General features: G+C 46.8%; 1 protein-coding gene across 9 annotated transcripts in view; it reads right to left on the bottom strand.

Moving 5' to 3' along the window:
- The window catches only part of LOC102049096 (arylamine N-acetyltransferase, pineal gland isozyme NAT-3-like), a 37,757-nt gene extending 25,599 nt beyond the window's left edge, over nt 1–12,158 (bottom strand). For 2 of the 9 annotated variants that reach the window (XM_055726336.1, XM_055726347.1), the window contains exon 1: nt 11,996–12,158. The gene's annotated coding sequence lies outside the window, so the exon portion shown is untranslated. The other 7 variants (XM_055726344.1, XM_055726337.1, XM_055726340.1 and 4 more) reach the window with 7 other exon arrangements.
- Between the last annotated feature and the right edge of the window lie 296 nt (nt 12,159–12,454).

The following is a 12,454-nucleotide window of genomic DNA, read 5'->3' as shown; positions in this document are numbered from 1 at the left end:
AGGTAATAACAATCTGTTTACTACCAACCATCTGACGCAGAGGTGCTTGGCAGCACCGTACAAGAATACCAGGGCTTTTCCTTCTGCCAGTCCCCAAGCTAAAAAGAGACGATTTGCCTCAATCCAGTTTGGCTACAGACGTGCTTGCGGGGCACTCACAGCAGACAAGCCCGCGAGCAATTTGGCTCTGAAGACCCTCAATAGTATTTCTGGCCACCTGATTTTCTGCAACTGGGATAAGATGACCGGCTGGTGGTCAAGGCAGGGAAAAGGCTGGAGAGGACTGAAGCAACTTCTGGGTGGTGATGTGTCGCGTCTCAGTGAGCAGAACAAGGTGACCTCCATCCTCATAGCCCGAATGATCTTCTGACAGTAGTTGGCTGGGTTTTTTTAAGGGATGATCTTTTATCATGCTGAAAGAGGCTTCCACCGAACCCTTAGGAAACATCTCCTGGTGACTGGATTCATGGCTCCATGAATCATTAGACATTCAATCAATCATCGATTTCTGGTTTTTTGTAAAATAGCTATTGATGTTGTACATTATTAGTTTCTTGGCACCTGATACTAGGCTTTCATCAAAGCAAAATGCTGATGCAATTAGCAAAGGATACCAATTTATGCAGCAATTCACATTATCCCTCAAAGCTTCATTAGCCTCAGAAGCTAAGGCACTGGAGGGAAAATTTGGGGAAGTGTTCTGCTACCTTCAGCAGCTCAGCCCATCTGTGCGGCGGCGGTGCTCCCGCATTGGGCTGCCCTTCGCGGCCGGGGACAGGAGATCTGTGCGCAGCACAGGGAGAGGACGATGATGCCTCCAGCCACCCCAGTTCCGCCTGAGGACCTGCTCACATGTTTTGCACGGGTCAAAGCCATCACATGGGACTGACCATATTGCAACAGCCACAGTCAGAGCAGCCAGGGGCACTATTTGCAAGGAAAACCAAAAAATTAAATTCAGGTTCCCTGTCCTAGAGATACCCTGGAGATCCTGCCGGCGGGTGATGCTCTGCTGCTGTGGCAGCATGCCCTGACAAACTCATGCTTCTTATTGTTCCCTACAAACACTCCTGAGGTCAACAAGGCGTAATTGCCCCATTATTCCATAGAAAAGACAGACATCAGCAGGAAGCAGCTGCTGGTGGGATGGAAACCTCACGTAGTGGCCCTTTCGCCAGGAAGGTAATTTCATCTTCACAAGCTCTGAACACAACCACCCCTTTATACCTGTTTCACTGCATTTACCAGCAAATATTTGGTCTCTGGGGTTTTGGTGTAGGTTTTTTTTTCTTTTTCTTTCAGCTGAATAATCTTTATTATGTTGATCGCCGTTGTCATCTGCCTCTCCACAATTCTGAATACAAGCCTTGCCCTTGACTGCACAACACAATGAAAGCCTTCAGGTCACAGCTTTTAGAACACTCGATATTGTTTTTTCTTTCTGAAAAGAATAAATAATGTTAACCTCTCTGACAGTGTAGAAGGAAAATGAAAAGGAAAAAGCTATCAGAGGTATGTCAAACTGAGTGGCGTTGGGCTTGGATGAGTCTAAATCCACCGACTAGTTCCTGTGGTCTGACACAAAAATTAACTCACCTCCCAGTTAGCTGAATAATTAAAGTGCCTCATCAGATTTCCAGTTACATCCCATTGCTGGGGCAGCCATGGCCAGATGAAACGGTATTTTCCTTTCCCTGCACATCGTGGCTGGAGCTGGCTTGTACAAACCACGGGCACTGCCCCAGCGCTGTACCTGGAAGCGAAGGCTCAGGGTGGGGGGACCCCAGCCAGGGGACCCCTCGGGCTGAGCTCACAGCAGTGGGCTCTGTCTCTGGATGTCTTCACATCAGGAGCAGTGAATATGTTTTAGTCACGGACAAATCATTTGGCTCAACAAAAAGGAACTGATGAATGCTGCTGCCAGCAGAACACATTACACTAATTAGTGATCTGTAGCAAGCCTAAGTATCTATGGATTTATGGAAAATTACAAAAAGTGACAGAATTTAACCAACTCATTCATGTCTGGTATAAATGTAGCACCAGAGCGGCATTCGGCTGAATGCACTCTTGTACAAATCCAGTCCCAAAGACCATCGGCAGCTTCCCTACCTCGCGAGGCTCCCGAGCCCAGCAGCAAAACATCTTTGCACCTTTTTACTGGTTTTTACCAGAACGCTTTCTGTAAGCACCCTTGTCCTTCTGAGTCAGAACCTCTGGCATTTTGTACCAACTGTACATCTGGGGGTAAGGTGGACTGGAAACATGGGGAACAGGTCACAGCCCCCTTCTCCGGCTGCGCCCTGCTGGAGCCACCTGGCCAAAAGCAGCCGACGCTGCGCTGCTGAAGAGCCCCTTAGCGAAGCCATGGGGATGGCAAGCATGCTCCTTGGAGAGGCTGCTGTCTCCTTTCCTGGAGCTCATGCCATGGTTTGCAGGAGCAGGAGGAACTTCTCATGCCTTCCTGGGATGGCACACTCGATTCTCAGCCAGCAAAAGCTGTAACAGCCCTGAGCAAAGTAAATTCTACAGCTGAGAATAACTTTCTTTTCTTACCCCCTCTTTGCCGTGTGGCCTTCCCTTTCACCAGGTCCCAGACAAGCAAAAAGAGACTGATATATATGTTCAGGTAGCTGATACATCCATTAAAGCAATAAACATGTTCTGAGGGAAATCCTGCCTCTCATTATTCTTAATTATTTACTTACACATCCTTTCATCTAGATTTAAACTTTCTTGCAATTTTGCAAGATGAAAGAGGTCAAAAAATTAAAATGCAATTGATTTTGCTATTTTACTTGTCTACAACGACATAAATTACTGTCTTTTTAATTTTTTTAGCAGCTTGGAAAACAGCAGGAACTAGCAGAGGGTTTTTTTAAGTGAACCAGCCCATTAAAACTGACTGCATTACCCAGTTGCCTTCTGGCTTTTTGCTTGAAAAATGAAGGCAGGTCCAACCACCAAAAGAGCAGTGCTGCTGCCGTACAGGGGGTGAGAAGGGTCTGGCGGAAGAGGCATTCGCATGGGGCTCGGAATAACCCCACCGCAGCCCACGTGGCAGGCGGGTTAGGAGCTCAGGTACACCTTGTCCGGGCCTGGTGATGCAGATCAGCACCCCGTGGGGCTCATGGGAGGAACGGGGCATCTGCCCCAGTGCTGTACCGGGGGGTGTACCTCTCTCAGGAACGGAGTTGCAGGCTCCCAAGTCACATTAACATATTTCAAAATTTTGACATGCACAGACCTTTAAATTAATTCAATCTTAAATTTAATTAGAGAGACTGCTTTAGAAGAACAGGTAGAAAGAGCCCCGTGTGCCCCAGCACTGACTACGTGCCACGAAGCCTTAATGCCTGTGGCACGGTCCCTTCAGCTGCCTGGGATCTGAAGTCCCAGCAAGAAAACCAATCCCACGCTTGGCACCTCGCGGCGCTGGAGCTGCCGTTCCCTTTTCTGAACCCCACAGCTAGAACAGGGGACATTGCTCAGCTCTGCCAGGAATTCTAGAAGCTTTTCCATTTCTGGTTTTCCTAAGTAGGTGTTTCAGCAGCCTCTGTTGGCACCCAAATTTGACACCAAATTCACTCTCCTGATGCAGCTGTGGATTTTCCTTTATCTCTGTGAGATAAAGGAAAGACACTTCCGCAAAACCAGTGCCTCGGCTGGCTTCCCAGGAATCACTACACCTGATGAGATTATCGCGGTGCTGTCTTCAGTTCTCCCTTCTCCTCCCATCCTGCCCATCCCATCCACGACAGCATCATGTACCTCCAGACACAGAAAGGCTGAGCTTCTCCCGCTGCCATCTGGGGAGTAACTTCACAAAGAGCCGCATCACTCATTAGCACGCAGATGGCCAACCATCCATCGCTGACCTCCATATGCCATCCTCACAGACAACCATCCCTTTTGGCCAACCACAACTTTACCTCCTTGAAGCCAAGTAGTATTTCTGCAGGACAAAGAGGACACCAGGCACTGCAAGATGCAATCATGCTGTAAATTCCACCCTTTCAGCTGTATTTTCATGACAGATGGCAGATTGTGACACAACTATAGCATCTTCTGCTTAACTGCAGAACAACTTGCCCTTCTGGCTGCATAAACTCCATCATCGTGCAAGCCCTTGGTGGCAGCTGCTGCGAAACCATGGAATATTAAGAGGCTGTCATTCATATTTCTCTGAATCTCTGCAGAATTGATCAAAATTGTATTTCTGGATAAGATTTGAAGGAATAAAAGTCAGTCCTCTAATTAAGAAGCATGGCCAGGCAGTCACGTAGATAAAGAAGAAGCAAAAGAAGTTTCAAGGTGGAAAACTAAATCTGCCTAGAAATACATGAGAGGGGTGTAAGGGCTCCGGAGAGAGAGAAAGAGGCACTTTAATTAATGCTGTCTGATGGGGACCTCTACCCAGATACAGCCTGAGGGCTGTATTACGGGCACAAGGAAAGAAACAAAAAGCCTGCTGTCAGGAAAGGATTAGGTGAGGAGGTGGAGGAGAAAGCTCTCTCCTGTTTAACCTTAGTATCAGTAAGCTGAGACAGCTTTTCTCATTTCTTCATGTGTTGTCTTGGTTTTGTTCGATGCATACCTGTGTTGTCTATTCAGACATAACGAACAAAGCGTTAAGTTCTGCCGACGGGTTGACGGTCTTCAGACCTTTTGTGCTTCCCAGGTGAACGTTACACGACCACGAGAAAAGAGGCTGCTAGTGCTGGGGCTCGGCTTCCTCACCTCTAAATGCTTTTTGATTAGAACAAACAAATGAGGAGCCCTGGCAAGAATCTCAACAGCCAGCTGTATGCCCGTGAAACTGCAGTGGTTCTCATGCCTGGGAATATTTCACAACTTCTTCTGAATTGTGCACGAAATACAATTTCGTTTGAAGATTCAAGCCCTGTACTTTTCCCCTTGGCTTTTGTTGTTCACAAGGATACAGATTTTAATCAGAACGTCCTGTGAATCCCATTCTAAATCTTTCTGGCAGTAACTGTTTACTCAAGATGAGAATATTGGTTGCCTCAGCCCAACGAGTTTAGCTAAAGGAGGGGAGGCCGCGTGACTGCAAGGAGGTTGAACGGCTGGCACTTCTCTCTTTCCTTAGCCCAGAAAGCAAATTTGCAAAGTTAACTTCTGTTCAAACTAACTAAGGCTTTAAGGTCAGACAATGTGTACCGTGCACCTGATTGCCAACCATGTCCATAGCGCATTCAGATTAGTTTCCACTGGTTTTATCCGTAGGTTTATGCTCATAGAGTGCACAAAAATACATTTTGTTGAAAATAAAAAGCAGCTCAGACTTGCTCATTGCAAACAGCTTCCTATAGGCCCATGCAGACAGTGAGAATTACCTGCTGCAAGTCTAATGCTGTATATCAGCAACTGACATGTGTCCAGCCCCAAAAATGATGGCAACAGTGCTGGTTTTATAAAACCATAAAAACCTTTCTACAAAATGCATGGCTTCAAAGCTGCCAAGAGAGCTTGCCCTGCTTTCTAGGGCTGTGGATCATTGCACCAGTAAGAATAGCCGGGTCGGGGGGCTGGGGGCAGGTCGGTATTGCCAAGGTAAGCCTTTGGGACCACCCTGCCCATGTGGGTCATGCTCACCAGGCCACAGCCCTTTCCTGGAACCTTGGCAAAGCAGTGTGAGGGTTGGTGGGAGATGTCCTGCAGCTAACTCTGAATTTACTGGGCCTGGTGCTTGGGATGCCTCATTAGCTCGCTCCTGCCAGCTCCTCGCAACGTGCCAAGATGCATTCCCTTGCTTCTCACCATTCACACCTCCGCCATTCAGAGGCAGGAACTATTTCACCTGTCCCTCTTGGCAGCGCACATCAAGGTGACACATCCTTAAACCACCGGTCTCCCCAGATGCAGCTCAGCCATGGAAATCCCTGCTTTTCTTCAAACTCTCCAGGTGGCTACCTCCCCTCTGCTCCATTCCAGCCTGATTTTCCTCTTCATCTACCACTACAAAAGAAAAACAGCTAAATCATCTGCTTGCCTCCCTGTTAAATCTTAAAACAATTACATTATTGGAGTTAAAGGAACCATAACCCAACTGCAGATGTTGTGTAAAACCAGCGTGACTTTTAGGGATTCTTGGGATTATATTTTTTCAGTATGTTGGATCTTTCCCCACAGCCCAAAACAGCTCTATATGCAAGGGGATTTGTTGCTAAAATTCAGGTGTAAATATGCTGTAAATATTTAGCAAAGTGTAGTAAACTGTCTAGTTAATATGCTGGCAGAGAACTGCTGGCTCTAATTGCTGTCTAAACAGAGTTATCAGCTGAGTGGCCCCAGCCGAGCTGGCAGCAGCGTGTTGGGCTGTCTGAAGGGGGATTTTTACTAACAAGTGTTGGCCAGCAAAGTCCTACCCCCATGTCCCTGGGAGCACCAGCAACATTCCTCCAGAGAGTCCACACAATGGAAAGGTGGTGCCCCAGCAACACCTACTTTTCAGTTTTTACCACGGGTCGCAAGTCATACTGCGGTCTCTGAAAAAATCACATGGGGGAGAAAGAGGAGCTTTGGCTGGTTTAGCTTGGAAGTGGGTAGAAAATTGCTCACAAGAAAAATTAGCAATGGGATCTGCTGCCTAAAGGGAATTGGATTGTCAAAGTCACCCTTGACAGGAGCCGAGAGCAAACAGGGGTCACAGGAGAAACAAACTGCTGTCACCACTGCTTCCCAAAATATACCAGCAGTATTTATCACGGAGAGATTTCCATGATGCTGAAACAGCTTGTGTGACAACCCATGGGGAATCGCAGTTCATTAGAGCAAAAATTAAGACACTTGACTTAAATGCTCCAGTACAGAAAACCTAATGACTGCACCAGGAATTTGTTACATGTAGAAACAGCCATTAAGAATCAGGAACAGCCCAGGTTACAACAGGGTTTCAAAAGGCTGAAGAAACCAAGCCTGAAGAGCTTTCATTTCTCTCTGGAAAGATTTGCTTTATCTCCAGGGGCTCCTGCCGTAGCAGCATGCCTTGGATGCTGCCCTCGGCCATGCTGGTGCAGGTGCCCAGGGGACCCTGCAGGCATTGCTGGTGCTCTGGCATCGCTCCTGCAAGCTGCATGGTGCCAGTGACATACCAATGGACGTAATCTAACTGCCCATTCCCTGTGTGAAAGCCAACATTTATCTTCACCCCCAGTGACTCCACTCCTAGAGTTAAATATGCTCAGGAGCTGTCAGATGGAGGCAGCTGTAGCACAGCTCTGATGTGCAAGTGTTGTCCTGCTTGAGTAAACAGCAGTAATGTCACTCTGGAAAGAAAAAGTCCTGGGGAGGTATATCACGTGTCCAGGTAGGACCCTGCCAGGTACCTCACAGCTGTCACAAGCTGTAGCAGAGCCAGGATTGGTCTTACAGTGACTGTGCCTTCACGTTAGTTACAGCAATCCTGCTTGCAGTACACGCATCGCTGCACACCAAACAGCAAAGGAGCAAGGACTTTTCAAGACCAGCCTAAATTAAGAGCAAGGCGAGGTTCTGGGGAACCAGTTTCCAAGGAATATGAGACCACCAGACCTCAATAAAGAGGCAACCATGAGCAAACCCTATTTCATCAGCCCTGTTCTTCCCAGGTGAGGGAAATCCTTACCCAGACTCACACGCCGCCCGAACAGTGTCCTCTTGGGCTGATCAAGCACTATGGAATAACAAGAGAAAACCAAAAGCAATGCCTAGTTTCAGCAGATACCAGGAGGTTGTGCAAATATTTACACAGAAGATTAACTCTTCCAGAGGCACCTGGCACTTCTAAACCAATTCCCTCCAAACGGTTTGAACTGAGTTTTATCTGCAGGCTCTGGGTATTTTTATTTGCAGTAAGATACACAAAAGGTCACAAGAGGTGCCTCTCAGCCTACACAGCCAGGAAACATCCCCGTAATCTTCTCCTCATAGACAGAAAGCCTCACCTCTTGAATCATTAATCCCCTAAAAGACAGGCAGTGGGGTGCAGACACCATATATTGCAGTTAAAAGTCTCAGATAACTTTAGGATGAAAGCCCACATTTCCTCCCTTCCTCACAGATGAAATCTCTGACACTTAGCAATGCTTTCAAGAGACTTCAAACCAACTAGCCAAAGCGAAAAAAAACATCCACTCCAGGCAACCCCCGGCCCCTCGATGCAGCACTCCCCACTGCTGGCGAGGACACCCCCTCTCCCAGACCAGGAGCTCCCTTTACCTCCATTACACAAAGCCAGTTTGCCAGATTTTTAGCTTTAAGCTCTACCTGGAACACAGCACATCCATCATGTCACCCTCGGTCATGCTCAGGCACCCTTTGCTGCCTGATGCTCAAACCCAGCTGACACTGCTGGAGCCGGGATGCCGCGCCGCTCCCCGTGGATGCGGCCATCCATCATGGTGCACGTGGGTCTGTCACCGCATCCCATTTCCTTCTCCACACTACATGCGAAACCAGTAGGCCGAGCAGAATAATTTATCTTCTTTTTTTGACATCTATCCTTTTTTATTATTACTCTTTTTATCCTTAAGAACACTTGAAAAATGCAGAGGGAGCAATGGCATGGCCCAAAGCCGTGTTTTCGGGTCACTGCTGGTGAGTGGGTGCCTTTTGGGCGATGTTTTTGTATTTTGTCTTTTTTCTTTTAAGAACAGTGCTTCCCACTCTAGCATCTAAGGCAACGCATTTGCAATCATAGCGGCAACATTTACGGTGAAAGGATATAAATAACCCTATATTACTGCATGAGCATGCAATTCATATGAGACCATGAAACAGTCAGCTCCCAACGAGAACTTTTAACACAATTCCACATGATAAAACATTTCCAAAAATGCTAAGTTTTTAAGCCCCTCGTTCCCTTAATTCATCTATGCCAAACATGCAACATGATTACATTGCTGTATATACATTAAAACATAATAATTGTATCATGTTCGCTCTGTTTTCCCCCATTCATCTTTTTAATTAAATTAGCTCCTCGGGATTTTGTACTTCAGGCAGCAAATTGAGTTTGTTTGAGAAATTAAAGGCAGCACGATGCTTCCTGAGATAGGCAGAAGCCATAACAGTGATTTCTAACCCTTTTTTTCTGAAAAGGTAGGATTCACCCACACAGCAGGGGGATAAATCACCCTCGGGCTGCTCTCAGATGCACATCTCCTTCTTCATCTGATTTGCTTTGTTCACTGTGTCATACACGCACCAGAGATTTCCACAGACGCTGGTGGATTGGTCCCAGTGCCTGTAGCTAACAGTGCATGCCCACAGGAAAACCAGGACAGACGATGCCTGCTTTCACAGATTGCTGTTATGGAAATTACTATGGCTAAAGGGCAATATTTTTTTCCCCCCCATTGTGAAACAAAGTACAGTGTAATTTTCTCTCCCCCAAAGAAATCAACACTGCTAGACTTGTGCTGCTTAGTATGGGAGCACTGAAGTGCATCATCCCTCCACCAACATCTTCTCCCCATTCCCAGGGATGTGGGAATAAGAGACCTGCTTCACCCATGTACCACCCAAAACCACTGCGAGTAGGTCAGGCTCGGAGCATCCAGCCCCTGTCCTCACCACAACACCCCGTGTCAGAAGGGGTCACCCCCATCCCAGGGGGTTGCACGCTGGGATGCTACAAAACCAAGTAACACAGGTAAGGCATCAAAGTCAGTAATTTTACCACAGTTCACAGTGCCTCAAATAGTACTTTCTAAAGTCAGGTGTGGTAGGAGGTGGTGGAGGAGGTGTGGAAGGCAGCGGGTAGGTTAACACGACCAAGAGCAGGACATGCCAGCAGAGCTGAACCTGCTCCCACACATTTCCTGAGCAACACCGTGCCTGCTTCCTTCCTTCGCCTCCTTCGCTCTCTGCCATTTATACCAATCGCTGTCGTTTTGTTTTCTTTTGATCTTTCATTCTCACACCTCTTCATCTGTGCTTCACCTTTCAGCTCCTATTGTGAAGCCTGAAACGTGTCATGTTATACCACAAGGGGGAAGTCCCAAATCCAGGTGGGCTGGGTGGAAACATGGCTGGAACGTGAAACTCAGAAATAAAACAGTCTGATTCACGGGTCACCTCTGCAGGGCTCTGCAGAAAGAGCTGTGCGCTCTGCGCCTCCCAGACCCCCCCCTGATCTACCAGGCTGGTGGCAAAGGCAGAGCCAGCTCCACCAGGATTTGGGAGCCATCCTCTGACCGCTGAGCTGTCCTTACTTTTCTCGCTCACGGCTGCTGGCAAGTTCCAAACGCTTAGCTCACAGGATTAGTTTCCAGCTTGCTCAGTGCTCTTTCCAAAGCTAAAGGCAACAAGATGAACGGGGATATAAACTTGGATTGTTTAACCTACATATTCCAGGCATTAAACCTGTGGAGACTGTTTATATCACCATAATTACTTTTGTACAGGTTGGTAACGCCAGATTCATTAGCTTAGGTTACAATGACCTATACAACATGCCTAAAACCCATTTATCCTCCTAAAGAGATTTAAAACTCACCTGCTTTCATGAGATGTCAGTGATTCTTGATTTATGATTTGGTCATGCTTTAAAAATAAAAGCAATTACCTCCCTTACCAGGGTAAAGCCCACTGCCTCAAGGCTGCCACAGTACATCTATAATTGAACAGCAACAGCTCTAATGTTCGGCTCTGATGACAAAAGCGTTGGCTATTGAAATACTGCCTACGATGGTGTCTGCGTGCCAGGGAGCACTCCATCAGCGGACAAGTTTCAGCAGGAATGATTGCACCTCAGAGATCTCAGGATCCAACGTGCCGGGTGTTTCCTGGCAGTGGCAATACCTTCCATTCATGTATCCTAGCACTTTCAAGAAAGAAAGTGAAAAAACCCCAACAACAACAAAAAAAAACCAAACAACAAACAAACCGAAACATTCTCCTGTTAATTTCCTTGCAAGAGCCAAGATCCTTTGTTTCAAGGCTTTTCCTTTGAAGCCTGCATGAATTTTCTTTCAAAGGAATTTTCTTTTGACCATCCCTAGAAATATGATGACTCTGTCACGCACAATACACTTGGGTGTTGCATCATTTTGGGAACCCAGCTGGCTTGCACAACACAGCCATAAAAAGGCTAAACCAGGCAACGTTTTCTCCCAGGAAGGATCCCAGAACCAGTCTCTTTAGGAAAAGTGACCAAACTCATATATATGTCCCAAAGATGCTGTAAATATGATCGGTGCACAGATGCGTGTTGATGGCTCGGTGTGGACTCTGGTTCTAGTACATGAAATGTGACCCATTTTAGTTGTATTTGTGCAATGCCGTGCCCAGCCCAGATAATTTACAACAAAACCAGTGTGTTTTGACATCACTGAGATCTGAAATTTCCCCAGAAGCATCCGCTTGATACAAAGAATAGATACAAAAATTACAACGACTTTTCTAATGCAACTATTAACACACAGGAAAAGCCCTCACATACACCAGGGCATGCACTTTTAAGAACACGGAAGTTACTCCTTCTCGTCTCAGGATAAGTAGGGACTCAAACTGGCAAAACCTAGAGATTCTCTAATATTCATGTGTATCTTAACAGTAAGAATGCATTGTAACAGTCACAGAGTTGAATTTTAAATACTTTAGAAGTAACTACACTCCTGTTCATGCTCATTAAATTAGAAAAAGTGACTATTCCCTTTCTCCCCGTCCCTGTTGTTGGCCTCTCCTAGTGAAAAATGGGGTTTAAGGTTACTGTACGTATTTGATGCTACATTGATGGCTGTGGCTTGACTAACAGAGCTGTGCATAAACATTACCAAGGCAGTCAGCATAACAGGGGCTGAGGCAAGCGGGTCTGCTCAGCCTCCTACAGAGCCTGAAAGCAGTTTTCAGATTAATCCTTGTCCCCAACATAACTGTCAGTGACCCAGAGCTCCCCACTCTCCTACACCACCAGTTTCACCCAATCCAAAACTCGCTAACCGAGCTCTCATTTGAATGCCCTTGAAACTTTCACAGCCCTTTTCCTTACCTCCGGCCACACCGACAGTCCCACACATTAACACTTCTCGAAACGCAGAGATGGTCCCTCGGCAGGTGGCCACCAAGACCTCCCCACCATGGCTTCCTGCCATGGCCAGCCAACGACACAACCACAAAAACGCCTGACATTTTATCTCTCTTCCCCAGCTTGCAACGCTAGAAGCATGCATTAGATATGGCTGTCATCAGGGGCTCTGTGAACAGGGCAAATGGATCCAGAATTAAAAAAAGTTATAAAAACAAATTACTCTAATTCACTTTTTGTCTCACCAAAGCTACATATCTTAAAATCAGTTGCTCACATGAAATAAGACCATATGCCAGCCAGAGTAATAAAGGCAGAGTAGGAGAGTGGGAGCCCCAGGACACCAGCCAGGGATTTGCTTGGCAAAAAGCATCCGACAGCGTTTACTTCTTGGTCTCAACCTGCATTCCAGGGGCTGGAGCA

This window comes from Falco cherrug, chromosome 14 (genome assembly GCF_023634085.1).
Source record: "Falco cherrug isolate bFalChe1 chromosome 14, bFalChe1.pri, whole genome shotgun sequence".
In the NCBI taxonomy this organism is placed as follows: Eukaryota; Metazoa; Chordata; class Aves; order Falconiformes; family Falconidae; genus Falco; species Falco cherrug.
The sequence above is the reverse complement of the archived record's forward strand: the minus strand, read 5'-3'. Positions and strand labels throughout refer to the sequence as shown.